We start from the raw sequence: 17264 nt of genomic DNA, 5'->3' as shown, positions 1-17264 counted from the left end.
GTGATACTTTTCCTCCAATCCAAAACGACCATTTAGGTCGTTTAGCATAATTGGCGGGATTTTTTGAGCGTGACTTTCACTTCGCTCGTCTTTGAAGTGCGTAAAGTATTTCGTCGCTGGGTTGTCGATCTTTAAATCAGCTGGTCACGTATTTACTGTTCGCTGTTTTGCAATATGCCTGCTAAAGGTAGATCAGAGAATTCGAGAACTTCTCCGTCCGAATCACCTATCTCAAGGCCCTTGAATCAAACGGTGAGTTTCAATTAAATGCTCATGTTAAAGGGGAAGTATCATGGGGTTTTTGACCTTTTTTGTTAAAAATGGTGAAATAAGACCTTAACTTTGCTACAAAATAATTCTAGAACAATGAGACTCTGTCTCTGGCTAGAGGCACTAATCGACAGTTTTATTGTACTGGAGTGATAATTTATAACAAACCTAGACAATTATTTTTTGTTTCTGTTGTCAGACAAACATTTTTGGGTTGTGAAATGACATCAGATTTTCGTGATACTTCCCCTTTAAGCTTCAAGTTTAGACAGCTGCGGTACGTGTTAGATTGGTTATTAAATTTTCCTCTCATTTTGCATTTACTATTTAGACATCTTCGAGAACAACACCAATTGTTCCACGAGGGCAAGAGCGCCTACGGATTTCTATCGAGAGATCTCGACCTCGCTCTGAAAACTGTAGCCGTCGTGACAGTGAATCAGGACTTGAAGATACTTCGCCGACTTTCCCATGCCTCGCCTCCAATAATTCCAATCGCTAGCCTTCAATTCTGCCCTGCAGAACGCCATCTTCCAGCTCACCGAACGGCCGATCAACTCCAGTCAACAAGGCACTGTCCACTGTCAATGCTAGAGGATCTGATAGAGGAAGTTGTTGCGACCACGACAGGCAGTAAGACGCTCTTCAAAGAAAACTTGCTGCTCTCACAGAAAAAATTGACAACTTGCAAGGGTCATCAAACACTGTTGTGCCACAAAGGAGAAGTGAAAACCTCCTAAGAGATATGGTGGTGAGTATTAAGGATTTTGTTGCTTATTTCATGCCCACACTGCACGTGTCATCACCATGGGCGGCCATTTTGGTTATTTTTAGCTGCCCGAGTGGGAGGGGGAGGGGTTAGGGGGGGGGGGGAGAGATGGTGGCGATTGTAGTGGGTGAGACATGACACAGGTAGCCGAAAATTGATAAAAACACTCCACCCCGATGAAGAGGTTTGACTGGAAATGACTCCCGCTATTACAGACTGTTGCTATTTCAAAATTACAGATACTTTTGTCAGTGGTACCAAAATGGCAATTTTATTGTTTTGGTTCTCGATAATGTATCAGTCAATTCCAGCAGTGCCCATCCCCCCATCCCCCATGCAACCGTGGAGCATTTGCTCGCATTGTCAGTCCCAAAACTGGGACATTCATAATTTTATTGCGGCACGGGGGCTGGGCATTTGCTTTCCCCTGGGCGACCCGGTACTCCCGGGCATTTGACACACATGTTTTCGAAAGTGCCATACATGGAGGAATTAATCGGCAAAGACAAGACATTTGTTGAAGATTGGCTTGTCTGTCAAGGACTAAACAAACTTGTAAAATCAGAATCAACTAACATGTACTATAGTCCTTGAAGTCTTACCGTTATATCGAAACACTGAAAAGTGGAACATTTTTACATAACTGGCTGAAGAATAACCACATTATCATAAACATAATAGTAGTATTTTGTATTGAAGCCCACTTGAATTACTTTCAACTTCTTTGCGATGTTCAAATCCAACCACATGTACGATTAGTTAACAGCCAAATTGTCGTTTCGCACATTGTCTTTGCAGTCTGCTTGTATCTCAGGACTTTGCGAGTTTTAGTTTCCAAACTTATTTCTCGACCACATTAATCCACGAGGGAGTTATGAGACTCCATTTTCTTTTCTGGCATCAAAAGTACGAGACACTACATTTTAATAATTTGAGTGAGCAACTCCAAAACATATGATGTGCTTTAATTTGCAAGTGGGAAAAAAATTATGAAGGTGAGATAAAAAAAAGTTGATTATCTTTCTTAAGTCTTCTCCTGAAGCTATTGTCCGTAAACTTCAAAAGGTATTTCTTACTTCTAAAACAAAAGCCTCCTCCATGTTTAAGTGGAGAGAAAGGTACATGTAGCACACTCTGCAGGTGAGAAGTACAGAAGGCATAAGAGCTGTTTTCTTTCAATGAGCTGCAATTCTCAAAGTTTGCCATTTTCTTTCCCAAATTAAAGGAGGTCACTCCAAAAAGCAGTGGGTTTTTCTACCTGAACCTAACTATCAGCCTCTAAAGTGCCTGAAGAAATTTGCCTCAGAAGAAGCCCAAATTTTGACTTTGGAGCTGCTATTTTAAAACTGTACGCGGTAGCCAGGCAGTCTTTCTGTGACATCATTTCCTCCAAAACAAAATTAGTGGGATTAGAAGATTAGAGTTGACAAAAAAACGCATTTTTTCAAGTGACCTTCTCCTTTAACATCCTCACATTGGATGCCTCTGTCAATAGTTATTGTATGTCACTTCCTGAAAATTCTTCAAAAATTCCCTTACTTTCACATCCTCTCCTTTGTTTAATGATAGTTTGCTATGGTCAAGTGTCTGAAGGATCTATGGCCTGAACAGGGTCAAACAGGGGTTTTTACTTCAGCGCTCTTCTTTTCTTGCAATTCTACAGTACTTAACACTCTATGTTGCATTTGACATGATTCATTGTATTTAATGCAGGCATGTATGCATAAGGTTGTGGCAAAGTTGAAAGAGAAAGACCCACCAACAGAGTGACCTTTTGAACAAGATCACAGGTAAGAAATTGTATACAAGGCATAACCTGTGAATAAGCAGTAATAATTTATCGTTTGTCCACATTTTAATAGAGGATTTTGCATTCTCCATACATGTACCCTCAGTACCCTGATCGAGCTGACATCCTGATAGTGCAACTTTTTTGTGGTCATTTATTTCTGGTGGTCACTGATGATACCTCAGAATATTGTCTTAAAAAAAAAAACAACAACTTCATGTAGATTATGACCTCAAAATTTCTTTGAGGTGATAGTTGATGTCAGGGGGTTGATCAACTATCACCATGTAGCGATAAATATTTGGGTCTGGTTGTTACCTTCAGATAACATTGCTTAAGGGGGCACTATACACTACACTGTGTATGACAATTATCATAATGTTTGCTGCTTTCATGTCAAAATGGTGTAATAATATTAATGAAACTGACAATAAACTACACTGCTCACATATCAATGCCCCTACAACACCATGAGTGAGATTGAAATGAATAGTTCAAGGAACGTCAAAAAGCATAAATTTAGTTAAGTGTTAAAAGATTTTACAACTATTTCTTTTAACTTTGTACGTTTCAAAATCATCTCATGATCATGTCCTAAACTGTACATACTGTAGTGCCCCTTTAAGATTACTGCCTTTCCATGCCAAGTCCTATACTTGTATGATATAATGATAAACTTGGAGCTGCAAAGAAGTCTGATTGATGGAACAAGAAGACCAAACACATACCTAAGACTGCTCCATCAAGCCATGTATCTAGGTAGGTACGGAAAAAGCACATACAGAACATGTACATGTATTCTTTTTACTTTTCAGTTTTAATGATGACACTAATCTTGAGGTCACCCGAGCAATTGAGAGAGGCGTTCAGGCAGCATCAGCTTTCAAAGAGGCTGATCCTGTTCTATTAGAACGTAACTATAAAATAATGAATGATATGGCTACATCTACATGAACAGTGGAATCTGGATTGCTTAACCTTTAAGGGAAACAAAAATTGGTTCAAGAAAATAATTTAAATCAAAATTTGTTGACTGAGCGGAGGGAAACAACTTTTGGTGCAAGAAATCAGGAGGTTGAAGATCAAGTCAAGGGTTTGAGAAATCCAGATTCCACTGTATTACTATTTACAACCAGACGTAACTAATCAAGAGTTAATGACATCAATTACTCACTGATGGGTTATCAATAATTAGTAATCAATTGATTAGTCATTGATTGTTGGTGATGATCAATGAGTTATTGATGACCAAAAATTTTGTGACCTATCTATGACATCAATGACTTGTTAATATTGTTGATGATTCATTGAGGCTTATTGTACATTGATTACTCGTCAATATTACTCATTGAATTCACATATATTCTTATTCTGCACATGTATACACATGCATCCTACGATTTTCTGGCATTTTTCTTCATCATAAATGACTTTCCAGTTAAAAAGTAAATGATTACGTGAAAGGTTTGTGACAATTATAATTGGCAAGAGGAATTGTACAGGAAGGATAAAATGAGGAAAGAAACTGAATTCATAGGAATCCAAGACTTGTCTGTCATCTACAGGTATTACAATGTATAGGCCATCAATTTGAAAGATGAAACGGAATATAGTTGTTTTTGTGTATTATATCACTGACTACTCAATGTCATCAATCACTGATCTATGACTTAAGAAAACAGGACAAACTCTGGCCTAATGCGCCACTTGGCTTGTTTGCAGACTCTATTGTTAGGACCTTTATACAAGAGCCATATTACTTTTTTAACCAGTTTATTGTTACATGGTCAATGTTTTTAATTACTCCTGTCACAGGTGCCAAAAAAACTTACTATAAGACCCTCAAAGCCAAGTCTAAGAGAGTTTTGACATGTGTGAGGAAGGAAGGGCTGCCCCAAGTGGCTAATAAACAAGAGGAAAGTGTCATAACTGCAAGAAGGAACCAACGGTGCCAGAATGTAAGTTATCAAAACCAGAAATCTTAAGCATAAAATTATGTTTTAAAGCAATTCAATTCAATTCAGTTTTATTTTTCACATGTACAACGAGATTCCATACAATACATAAAAAAACAATAAACAATTATCTTACAAGGAGGATGAAAAAGAATTAGGATAAATTTGTTTGGTTTAGTGTGAGCAGTGCCCAAAGGAGCATGCTGCTTTCGAGTTGAGCACTGCTTACGATGGAAGAGAAAATTATTTCGGTGGAGGAGAAAATTATTTGGGAAGGTTTGAAAAAGAAAAAAGAAAAAAGAGCGTGCTTAGCGAACGGATGACGGTGAAGAACTCTACATTACGTTTGGTTTATAAGCAAATTTTTCTTGGTTTTAAACGAAGAAGCGGAGTTTGATTGCTTAATGTTACAGTCTATTGTTTCCCATATTTGTGATGCTGCGAATTGAAAAGTGTGTTTACCGTAGTTAGTGCGTATTTTTGGTCTGCTAAAATTTTGTCGAGATGAAAATCGGGTATTGTACGAGTGCCGAGAGGATGCTGTGGAAATAGAGTTTCCAAAAACAGGACATTAGCAACTTTACATCTGTATTAAAACTTATTAGCCTACACATGAACTGAAGTGCAGTGTGTGACTTGTAACAGTTAAATTTGTTAGTGAAATCTCCATGCTATACAAAGGACCAGTTATATAAGGTTCATGGGTTTTACTAGACTAAGACTTAATTTTTTTTGCACTTTTGCTTTTTTGAGATTCTGAACAGAGAAAATTTATTTATTGCATGCAATCTGATATATTTTGCATTGGTTATTTGATATTTTTGTCTTATTGCCCAAAACCATGCTTGTAGCTGCTTTTGTTACTTATTAATTATTTTGTATATTTCATGCATTTGCAGAAACTCGAGTCACGTCGAACAGGGCTGAGGCAGTCAATATACTCAGAAGAAAAAAAAGGAAACTGGAGGAAGTACTCTCCATTGACTTTATGTCACCCGAAGGGAGCGTATATGAGTCAAATTCAGATGAAGATCACGAGGGACAAGGTAGAATGACAAAGTTAGTTGTGAAACAGTTTGAATGGCGCTCGGATGATTTGACGAGGGAACTGAAAAGTCTGCACAGAAAGGCAAACAGAGCAAGAAGTGAGCGGGGAAAGAGGATGATGGTCAAACGGGTGGAAGGAGGTTTTGTTGCAAACAGCCTCCGTTGTTATCCGAAGTCTGCGCCAGCATGGGCCTTAAGTGCGTGTGCTGACTTGCCAGATTACTGAATTGTGATCTTGAGTGTCTTATGATTAATAACAGACCAGGGCCCAGTTGTTTGAACCCCGATTAAGCTAATCTTGGATTAACGTGAACTTTGATTAGAGTTTAATTACTAATCAATGAAGGTTCTTCAAAAAGACTTCTGTCCTTCAGTATTGACATAGACTTTTCTGTACCTTTAGCTCATTTTAAACAAGCAAGATAAAAACCTTGATTAACTTTTAATTGTGGATTAGCGTTAATCGCTTTCAAACAACCGGGCCCAGGGATTTCATTAATATTTTTGGGTCCGTTCTCAGGCAGGCAAAACTTTTTGAAATAAAGTTTTTTATAACACAAACTTTTCACTAAATAGTCAAACCAGCCAGTAAAACCATCCTCACAGCCGGTCAATCTAGCTCAATTTGCCTGGTGCCTAGCTCTTAATGAAACCCCTGTAACAGATTTCATAGTCAAAATTCTTCCTTGAATTTTGATATAGATACACTGTATATATGATTGATATAGATATTATTTTATTCATTTGTTCGCAGAATGTTTCTTATTATAGAAACAACCAAAAAAATAACTTTTTTAAGTGTCAAGGTGACATACCAGATGAGCTTTTACATGAAAACATGTTATCTTCATAAGTGAAGAGATCACCATTTCTATGGTTACATGATGAATCATGCCTTTTACAGTGAGAGTGAAATGGTTTAGTATTTCATTGGTGTTTATAATAGTAAATATCTAATTACATGGCCGTTTGGAGCTATGAAATTTCTCTTTGAGTGTTGAAAAGTATTTCGCAAGTGAGAGCAGCGAGCAAGTTAGAGTTTTTTCAACACTCAAAGAGAAATTTCATATCTATGCATGGCCATTTATATCAATCCAGTTTGATCTGTAATTATGATAATCACAGTTATGTTTTTCAAATGATTGTATCTGGACTGGAGCTTGCTTAAGGACGGTGCCTACTATTGTTACTGCGCATACGTTCTGCGCATCGCGAGATACTCAGGTTTTCTATGGCTGGTGCATACTAATACAGGAATATTTTTGCGTGGTTTAACACTTTACGGAGAAAGCAGAACTTAGCAAATGCTTTTGGTATCTCAAAAGAAAATTGGGAGTAACCATGCATTTTTCAGAGATAATTAAGCTTCAATTTGGGAAAAAATCCCATACATTGCTTTATATTTTGGCGCTTTTTAGAGATATTATTGCTCAATTATCTCTGAAAAATGCGTGGTTACCCCCAATTTTCTTTTCGGATTCCAATAGGCCTTGCTAAGATCTTCTTTTCCCGCATAGTCATAAATCGCACAAAAATACTTCAGTATTAGTAAGCACCGTCCTTAACATATATGTGAAAGCAAGCACCAGCTACAGTGTATGGTAGCTTGATCTCCCTCTTGCCCATGGCCAAACTCTGTTTGAATTAAGTAAGTTACAGTTTTCTGGAATTTGATCCAAGATTGTATTTGGTTTTGTTAAAAACCAACTTCTTAATTTATTTTGAAAAAAAAAAAGAAAGGAAGACTTGTTTACTGGTGGAAAAATTAGTTGAAATGTGTGTTAAATCGAGCAAGGTTTCATCATTAGAGTTCTAATTAACTGTTGTGGCTTCAAGTAGCATATAAAACCACTTTCCTTTATTGAATTCATGTTTTCCACATTTTTAAACTAGCTAGATAGAGTTAAAGTTAGGCTGAAATTTTAATTTATTATAGTTTACAACACATTTAGGAGCTCTTACTGTTAGGTAAAAATATTTTGAAGCAACATTTTTAAAGTATTGTAAAAAAATGTAGGATTTATAATAAAACATTTCTCAACCTTGTACATTCATGAGTGGAATTTCTGTTTGACTTGTCTTTCAAATCTGCTACTTATCATACAAAAACAATTATTAATATGAATCAAAAACAATTTTGATAAGTTAAATACCTTACTATAAGCTATAAAGGCACATACAGAATCAAGAAATTGCAGAATTTTGAAAAAAAAAATTATTTCAGACAAACCCAAATATGTATTCCCCTAGTTTGAAGATGACATGAGATCCACATTTGCCCACATCAAATGTCATCTTTAAACACCTTTGTCTGTATTTAAACGGAACAAATGTGATATTTGTCTTAGATATACATCACATTTGGTCATATTTGTCATTGGAACAAATGCATCATTATCCTATTTATCTCAAGGATAAATACCCCATAAATGGATAAATGGCCATACTTGTCTGTCAATTAAATATGGACAAATATGACAAATGTCATATTCGACTCATATTTACACAGCATTAATCTCGAGTCAAATCTAATTTTTTACCTATACTGGAAGAGATAGTCTCGTTATATCAGCAAAGATTGCAAGCAAGAAATGTACTTTGACAAGACCGATAACGCCGTTATCGGTCTTGTCAAAGTACATTTCTTGGTTGCAATCTTTGCTGATATAACGAGACTATCTCTTCCAGTATAGGTAAAAAATTAGATTTGACATTTAAGGTCCTGCTCAAGAAAGCACAGCTTCGGAAGCTGTGCTTTCTTGAGCAGGACCTTAAATGAGAACTGTCATTAAAGGAGGACTTTTCAAGGAATGGCCGATCAATTTTTTGCGAACTTGAACTTTCAAATGTCCTTAAGACAGAACATTTATTTATTTTTTTATTGTTCGTTATTTTTGTGGACGCTTAAAAGTTTAAGTGAACTGAACGCTTTAAGGGCACGTTTTTTATCCCCAATTCTGGAATAAGAATGGTTGGTACGGAATGCTAGGAATAATACGGATTGTCTGCATAAAAAAACCCCCGTCGGTCCTGGCCGATCGAGTAAACATTGCGTAACAAATATGGCGGCCGACGAAGAGGCTGCCATTAAAGCCGTTATCGCAGCAATTTTCCTCGTACTTTTGGTACAATGAAATTAGAAACAATGTTTCATTTTGTCTTAAAGTATAACCTGATTTTTTCTCCGGTAGAGACGTATTTGAATCCGCAGCGCTCATCTCGCCGTCCGCCATCTTGAATTTTCATTCGCAACATTCTGTTCATTCTGCCCCTGGGAGCAGAATGGATGGAATGGCATTGTCCATTCCGGAATAGGATGCGGAATAGAAAAACGCGCGCATTTTACATTCTGTCCATTCTCATTCCAGAATTGTGAATAAAAAAACGCGCCCTTAGTTCAGGGGCCGGAATGTTGCGCCTAGAATTCAATCTATCCCTAAGGAGTTTGCACGGAATTATTTCAGTGTGTTACATAAACATTTACATACCGCGTCGGTATATAAGCTAATGTTTTCCAGCTAGGTTATTTTCTTTCCGTCCAAAGTTTGTATTGCGTCGTGTTCTGCGAGCGGGCATATTTCTCAGCTGGGAAGCGTTCTTCGCATTCATTTTTACTTTCAAGTTTTTTATGGCCACGGTTTTGTAAGTTTTTCTCTTAGTTGTTTGCTTGAATTTTTCGGTTTGTTTATTTCGCGTAGTTCTTGTTGCTTTTTTCAGTTTGTAATTTATAATTCTCGTTCTACTTTATTTCAGTTGAATCACTCACTAGCACACTTGTTTTCGGTTATACGAAAACGAAGACCCTCGAAAACGAAGACCTTAAGACCTAAGACCCGGTCTTTGTTTTCGTACTACGAAAACGAAGACCCTGTAAAACAGAAAACCGTAGAAATTACAAGTTCAACGGCAACCTTATTGAGGGTTTAATATATTCCGATCGCTCTATCGACGGCATTTCTGTTCCAAACTTGAACTCATTGCATAGAAAAACAAATACAAGAGCTGAAAGCAGTAGTGACTGAAGAAAGACCAAGAAACACCACGCGCGAAGTGTCAGTCCAATAACAATAAGTAGTGCGCAGTGTACGTCTACAATCGTACTTTCAATGGTTTTTCTGCTTTTAATAAAGGGTCTTTGTTTTCGTAGTACGAAAACGAAGACCCTACGTCAGCAAAAAGACCTGCTGAGTTTTTATCGAGAATTTTCCTGCAAACAAGCCTTATAGACTGTTAGAATCTATTTTAGCTACAACATACATAGACATAAATTATTTATTTACAGAACCCCAGGGTCATTTTCTGTACAGAACGCGTTCTTTATTATCCTGTCACGCAATCCTAACTATAAATCAAAGGCTGCTAGCGTTCGAATTCTGCCTGCTGAACCAGAATAATATGCGAGGTAAGTTTACCCGAGGAAACCCTCAAGAATTTCACTACCAAATTAGCTCGCATAGCTATAGCGAAACAGAGCAGATAAGACTGGTCAGTAGTACTAGCAGTATAAAATAAATAAAGTGAAAGTGAAAAAGTATAATAATGGGAAGGAACGCACTTAGCCTTGCTGCTGCTTTATGTGTGTTGAACTTGCAATTTCCACGGTTTTCTGCTTTACAGGGTCTTCGTTTTCGTAGAACGAAAACAAAGACCGGGTGTTAGGTCTTAGGTCTTCGTTTTCGTAACACCCGTTATCTTCGTATTTCGCCTTTTTCTTTTTCATTAAACGCTGGAGGTGCATTTAAGCTGTGGCATTTTATTTTTGTGTTCGTGGCGGCGGCGGCTTCGGCCGGCCACACAATCACTCAGTACAATAAAAAATGTCATCTCGCTAGAGATCGAACGCACTTTGTTTAAAGTCCTTTATTCCAGTTAACTTCATTGTGTGGGAGCATTAGGCCAATTATTTCACTCTACAAGCTCTGTGATCTTATATTTAGCTTTTTTATTAATATTTTTGCAGGTGGCGACGTTTGAGATTGATTCCCAGCTGAGAAAAAAGTTAGATGAGAGCTATATGAAATCTATGGAAATAAGAGTAAGCTTGATTGTTTTAATTTGATATTTATTTCAGTTATTATTCGAATTATGATCCGTTGACCTGTTACCTAAAATGGTTTCAAAATTATTAAAGTACCCCAATGATGCTAGGCTTAATATGTTTAGCCAGAACACTTCAAAATATAAGAATGCGTGGATATATTCTAGTTTGGTATTGGAGAATGGATTTAGAGAAGAGTAGAATAAATTACCTTGTTTGGAAGAAACCTTCATTTGATCTGCGCTTTGATTGACTGATGTATAGACTTAATGATTGATCGATTGTGTATTTGTTGGTTGACTGTCTGATTAATTGAAAGATATTTGACGGGCTGAAAATTTTTCAAGGGTTTATTAACTCAGTTGATGTAGTAACTTGGCCACCGTGAAGAGATTCAATTTCAACCACTTTAATTTAATATAAGCTACAATAAGTGGCCTATTTAATTTTTGTGCCTACACCCCACCAATTCAGCACTTCAGTTTATTAACTCGTGAATGCGCGCATGCGCAATTAGCGAGTTACAGCGATGGTGCAGTTTCACTTGGTTGGTCGGTCGGTTCAGTTGTTAACTTTGTTAACATGTGCAGTGAATGAGTTTTTGATTCAATTAGTGGAAAAAACACGAGAAATTTTTTTGTTCACGGCGCATCAGGATATTCTTATTCTATCTGCAGAGAATAATTCAACGATCATTAAGTGCAACAATGGAGATTTTTTCGTTAAATCTGAGAAAAGTTAAAAGTTTTTTCAGTTTTTCAGAAAGTCCGTGGTCGTAAACTCAATTAGTGAAAAAAAGGAAATTTTTTCACGACACATCAGAATTATCTTATTCAATCTGTAGAGAATAATTTGACAATCGTTTTAGTGTAAGAATGGAGATTTTTCGTTGAATCTGAGCAAAGTTATAGGTTTTTTCGTTTTTTCTACATTCACCAGGCTGGAAATATACTATTACATTTCTTTCAAAGTGCCGTGTCTTTTAAGAATTTAAAAATTTAATTTAAAAGTAATTTAATTTAAAAATTCAATTAGTGAAGTGTCCGCATGAACTTTGAATAAACAAGACGCTTTTTAGAGCGTTTACGTGGCATGCGTGGCTAACTGAATAGTTTTAGTCAGACAGAATACGTGAAGTTGCGTTGCGCTACTTGAAATTTTGCCGCCAAAAAATATTTCCCGCCAGAACATGTCTTCAGCTGAAAGAAGCACTCCTATTAACTGAAAAGGTCACTGCTAATCATAACTTTTTGCATACATGAAAACTCGACATCTTTCATCATATTTTTGCTTCTCATACAAAAGTATTACAGAATGCTATTGTCTTTTGCGACATGTACTTGCAGTGCCCAGTTTATCAACGGGCGGCATAATAATTTGCGTATGTTGAACTACTCGGCTGTAATTGGTCAACAGGTCTAGTTTTGGGAATACGTAAGTCCCTTTGCACATTTCAGCTGCTGTCAATCAAACGGTTGGACGCGCTTAGTAAATCCCAAGGTGGGATGAAGTTAACAATAGCGCTCTAATTAAAGGCGCGCCGCACTCTTTAAAAAGAATTTTATCAAAAAGTTCGCGTGCAGCGAAATTTTTATTTAACTCGATGGAATCTGATGGTCAAGCGTCTGACTTCTTAAACCATAAGAACGCGTGGTTTTACAAACGGCGCTTTAATAAATCGACCTGCGAGCAGAGGAAATTTTCCGCGTCGTTTTTCGTTTCGCTGGTTTTCGCGCGAACATCATCGAGAGAAAAAAAAGCAAAAATAAAATAAATAAATAAATAAATAAAAATTAACCTGATCGTAGTTTCATAGCTAGTGCGATCTGCAAATCAGTTGTTTGAGTTGTTTATTCGGTTGAGGGTGGGCTAATGCTGAAAACTTTAGTTCCCAAATTCGCCGCGGCAGTTATATTCACGCTTCTCCGCTGGCGCATCGCAGCACTTTCAGTAAAAAAGTAAACACTTCAGTTTTTCGCTTTTGCCACCCAGCGGACGTGCAACCAAAGTAGACTAAATAGGCCCGATATTCTGAAATAGTTTTATTCAGAGCAGGTAGTTTTAAAAGCCAGCAAAAAACGCACGCCTCGAACATGCTTACGCCTGAGGGAACATGACAATTATTCAGTTGCTAAAAACTGCTGTGTAGTCAACATGTCCAAGCGAGCGAGACATCCGCTGGGCTACTACGAATCATTACTGAAAGATGTTCGCGATCGCGGCTGTAATTTAAAATACCGACCGAAGATAAAGCCCACTGTTATGGGTGTTTACGAAGTTGAGCGAATCGTCACGAGGTGTATGTAAATTAGAGTTTAAAGTGCAACAATAAAAAGACTGGGATGCGAGTCGTCAGTGGTTACGCATAAACAAACCTGCCGCTTAGAACAAAGTTTTTAGAGCATATCATCATGGAAAGTTCTGTTAGCGAGTTTAAGAGACAGCGATGCCTTGATTTATTTGAGCTCACTTTGTGACGTGAATACGACTGGCTCGTATTCTTCTGCAAAGTACCTTAAAGTAGGAAACAAAACTCGGAAACATTTAACAACGATTCAAGATTAAAGTAATTGCGCGGTAGCGTTTCGACTTAAATGGTTAATTGCGATGCCATACACGCTATTGTTCGTGGAGGTGGAGGTTAGAATACATTAGTATACTCGCGGGAGTTTTGAAATAAGTCAGGTGCGTTCTTATGGGATTCACCACAGGAAAAAACTAGAGAGATCAGACTAGATGTTTCAGAAATTCCGTTAAAGCCAGAACTTCCAACCGTCAAAATCATACGAAGATTTATATGAAGCTTCGTTAAAAGCTTGACTGCCATAGCCACATGATAAAACAGAAATTGGGGTATTAGTTCAACAGAAATCCAGTGTTAATGTGAATCAAAAGCGACTTCCCATACCCACTGGTGACTAAAATGGCCACATTTCAGAATAACATAGCCAGAGTTTGTAGAAGGACTAAAAAGTCGATAATGGTCAAATATTTTTTATTGATCCCTCTTCTGTAAAAGCCATATGATAAAACTACGAAATGTTGAGTGGTTTGGACGAAAACCCCAAAAACGCAAGCCATATTCAACATTTACAGATCATTTTCTCTTTTGTTTGACGCCCGCTTCGCTGATAACCTTTTAAATAGACCATTTCCGAGTTGCTGTGAACCTCACTATGAAAGCAAGGCTAAGTGCAAAACTTTTCATATGAAAATGAATTTTGTCTAAATATGAATGAAAACTTATTTTCATAACAAAAACTTTGCACTTAGCCTCGCTTTCATAATGAGGTTCAAATGGTCTATTTACCGCAGGCGGCGTAGTCAAGTTCCCGGATATGTCGTTCCATTCAGGGCGTTTTACTCTGCTTCGCTATAAATAATAATAAAAAGATGGGAAACTGAGATGAGAAGTCTTTTCTGTTTTCTGGATTCTCTGTTTTCATGATCTGACTGTACATAGATCTCAACTATGAACAGCTGTGTACTTATGGCACCCAGTTTTTAAAGGAGACGTATCATGGGGGTTTTGATATCTTTTGTTAAAAATTATGAAATAAGGCCTTTTATCAGCTGCCAAACAATTCTAGAGTGACGAGAGGAAAGAAATCAACTCAATTCTTGAAAGAAACAACTCGTGATCTGTTCTAGCGCATTTTGGAAACAAAAATGCGAGAGCCTGAAACACATTAGCCTAACATTCTTCAAGTTTTAATCTGCTGTCTGTCTCTGGCCAGAGGCACTAATCGACAGTTTGATTGCACTGGGGTGATAGTTGATAACAAACTTGACAATTATTTCGTTGTTCCTGCTGACAGACAAACATTTTTGGGTTTTGAAATGACAGCAAATTTGCGTGACACCTCCACTTTAAGACCGAATTAGAGTTTTGTTTTCTTTTATTCAGGGTCGAAATTTAGTCACGAATAAAACACAATAACGGATAGAGTGCTACGCAAAACTATTGAACTGCAAGTTTCCACAGCCCTGACTGAACAAAAGTAACACTTCAAAGTGGCATTTCCTGTTTTCCACGTAAATAAAGCATGTCAAGTTTTACCTTTTGTTGATAGTTTTCGTCTGTAAAAGCTTCTTAGTTCTTTAACAACAATCTATCTATCAAATCAACATAAACTTGGTTTTTCGCCTCTGTTGAAGTGATTATTATTAATTGAAAATAGGTTCTTCGTTTTCGAGTTTTAGGGTGCTTCGTTAACGAGTTTTGGGGTGCTTAGTTTTCGATACCACCGCACTTGACCGCCATCTTGAAGTGGTTGACCACTCACCTCGATTTCATGCGAGAGCTTTAAAGCCAGCTGGCTTAGTGAAGTCCTGCGGGTTGACTCACTTTGGTCCGATTCTTAGGGATTGGGCACTGAAAGTAATCCACAAGTCCACTTTCCCTGATTATTTCTGGACAATCACTTAGTACAATAAAAAATGTTCTCTCGCTAGAGATCGAACGCACTTTGTTTAAAGTCCTTTATTCCAGTTAACTTCATTGTGTGGGAGTATTAGTAAGGGTTATTGGCCTGGAACGAGGGGATACGCCCTCGGGCACGCCACGAGGGGAATATATCACATATCCCCGAGGGACAGGTCAATAACATGCTTATTTTTTCGGTTGGTGAGGATTCCTAATAGAGACAAGGACCTTAAATAATTAAATGCTTATTTTATACCAGGTGGAAGTCAAATACATAACATTTTTTAACGGCAGTAGTAGGCAGTGAGATTTCGGCCGTAAAGATGTTTTTCTCAACTTTTTTCTGAACTTTGGATTATTCACACAATTTGTATAAACAATTGCTTTTGCCTGCTGGTATGCGTGGTAAACATGTTTGTCACCCTTGCATAATCACTGCATTCAGTACACTACACGTGGTTGAGCGGCTGCTGTTAAATTTTGGAAATAGTGTGCAGTCGGCTATCGTTCCGTGTTGAAAGAACGATGAGCAATTGTTAAGATGAAGTCTTTTTAACCGAAAACTTCTGACACTGTCTTTGCTGAACGGATTAGTGGTCGTATTCCTGCAAATGTAAAGAAAGCTACCAGTGGGGCAGTACGAGTATGGAATGAGTGGTCGCCGATGAAAGAACCTCCCTTCCAACTAGTAGTCGACAAGAAGATGAGTTTGAGTTTGTTGTTGCGCTTGTTATTGAAGTACTAGTAGTAGTAGGAGTAAAAGTTATGTTGTTCATTTTTTCTTTAATAATAAACGATTAAGAACTCGTTGAAATGTTTGAGATTACTAAATAAGGGGAATAAGTCGAGCGGTATATGGCGAGGGGGGGGGGGGAATATATATATTCCCCCCCCCTCGTTATTATCCATTCGTCCGTTGTTATCAGCTATTGTTTTCAGCCCCGCCCTCCCCTTTTACAACCAAAGCCGCACCCAGCTTTTCAGACAGTTAGTAATTGACAGGGGCTATTGAATATATTCAACCGAAAAGAACAAAGGAAACCGAGCCAACTGAAAAATAAGGCCAATTATTTCACTCTACAAGCTCTGTGATCTTATATTTAGCTTTTTTATTAATATTTTTGCAGGTGGCGACGTTTGAGATTGATTCCCAGCTGAGAAAAAAGTTAGATGAGGGCTATATGAAATCTATGGAAATAAGAGTAAGCTTGATTGTTTTAATTTGATATTTATTTCAGTTATTATTCGAATTATGATCCGTTGACCTGTTACCTAAAATGGTTTCAAAATTATTAAAGTACCCCAATGATGCTAGGCTTAATATGTTAAGCCAGAACACTTCAAAATATAAGAATGCGTGGATATATTCTAGTTTGATATTGGAGAATGGATTTAGATAAGAGTAGAATAAATTACCTTGTTTGGAAGAAACCTTCATTTGATCTGCGCTTTGATTGACTGATGTATAGACTTATTGATTGATCAATTGTGGGTTTGTTGGTTGACTGTCTGATTAATTGATAGATATTTGACTGGCTGAAAATTTTTCAAGGGTTTATTAACTCAGTTGATGTAGTAACTTGGCCACCGTGAAGAGATTCAATTTCAACCACGTTAATTTAATATAAGCTACAATAGGTGGCCTATTTAATTTTTGTGCCTACACCCCACCAATTCAGCACTTCACTTTATTAACTCGTCAATGCGCGCATGCGCAATGAGCGAGTTACAGCGATGGTGCAGTTTCACTTGGTTGGTCGGTCGGTTCAGTTGTTAACTTTGTTAACATGTGCAGTGAATGAGTTTTTGATTCAATTAGTGGAAAAAACACGAGAAATTTTTTTGTTCACGGCGCATCGGGATATTCTTATCGCATCTGCAGAGAATATTCAATGATCATTAAGTGCAACAATGGAGAATTTTTCGTTAAATCTGAGCCAGTTATAAGTTTTTTTCAGTTTTTCAGAAAG

The 17264-nt window shown here is 37.4% G+C and overlaps 1 pseudogene across 1 annotated transcript; it reads left to right on the top strand.

Moving 5' to 3' along the window:
* The first annotated feature begins 174 nt into the window (after positions 1-174).
* LOC146460407 (uncharacterized) lies at positions 175-6988 on the top strand (annotated as a pseudogene). The gene is made up of 6 exons (XR_014857642.1): positions 175-187; positions 909-1021; positions 2753-2829; positions 3644-3741; positions 4644-4786; positions 5683-6988. The product of XR_014857642.1 is annotated as an uncharacterized LOC146460407 (transcript).
* Positions 6989-17264: the final 10276 nt, after the last annotated feature.

This window comes from Pavona decussata, unplaced genomic scaffold, assembly GCF_977016875.1.
Source record: "Pavona decussata unplaced genomic scaffold, jaPavDecu1.1 SCAFFOLD_213, whole genome shotgun sequence".
Lineage (NCBI taxonomy): Eukaryota > Metazoa > Cnidaria > Anthozoa > Scleractinia > Agariciidae > Pavona > Pavona decussata.
Note: the sequence above shows the minus strand (reverse complement) of the source record. Positions and strands in the feature narration are given on the sequence as shown.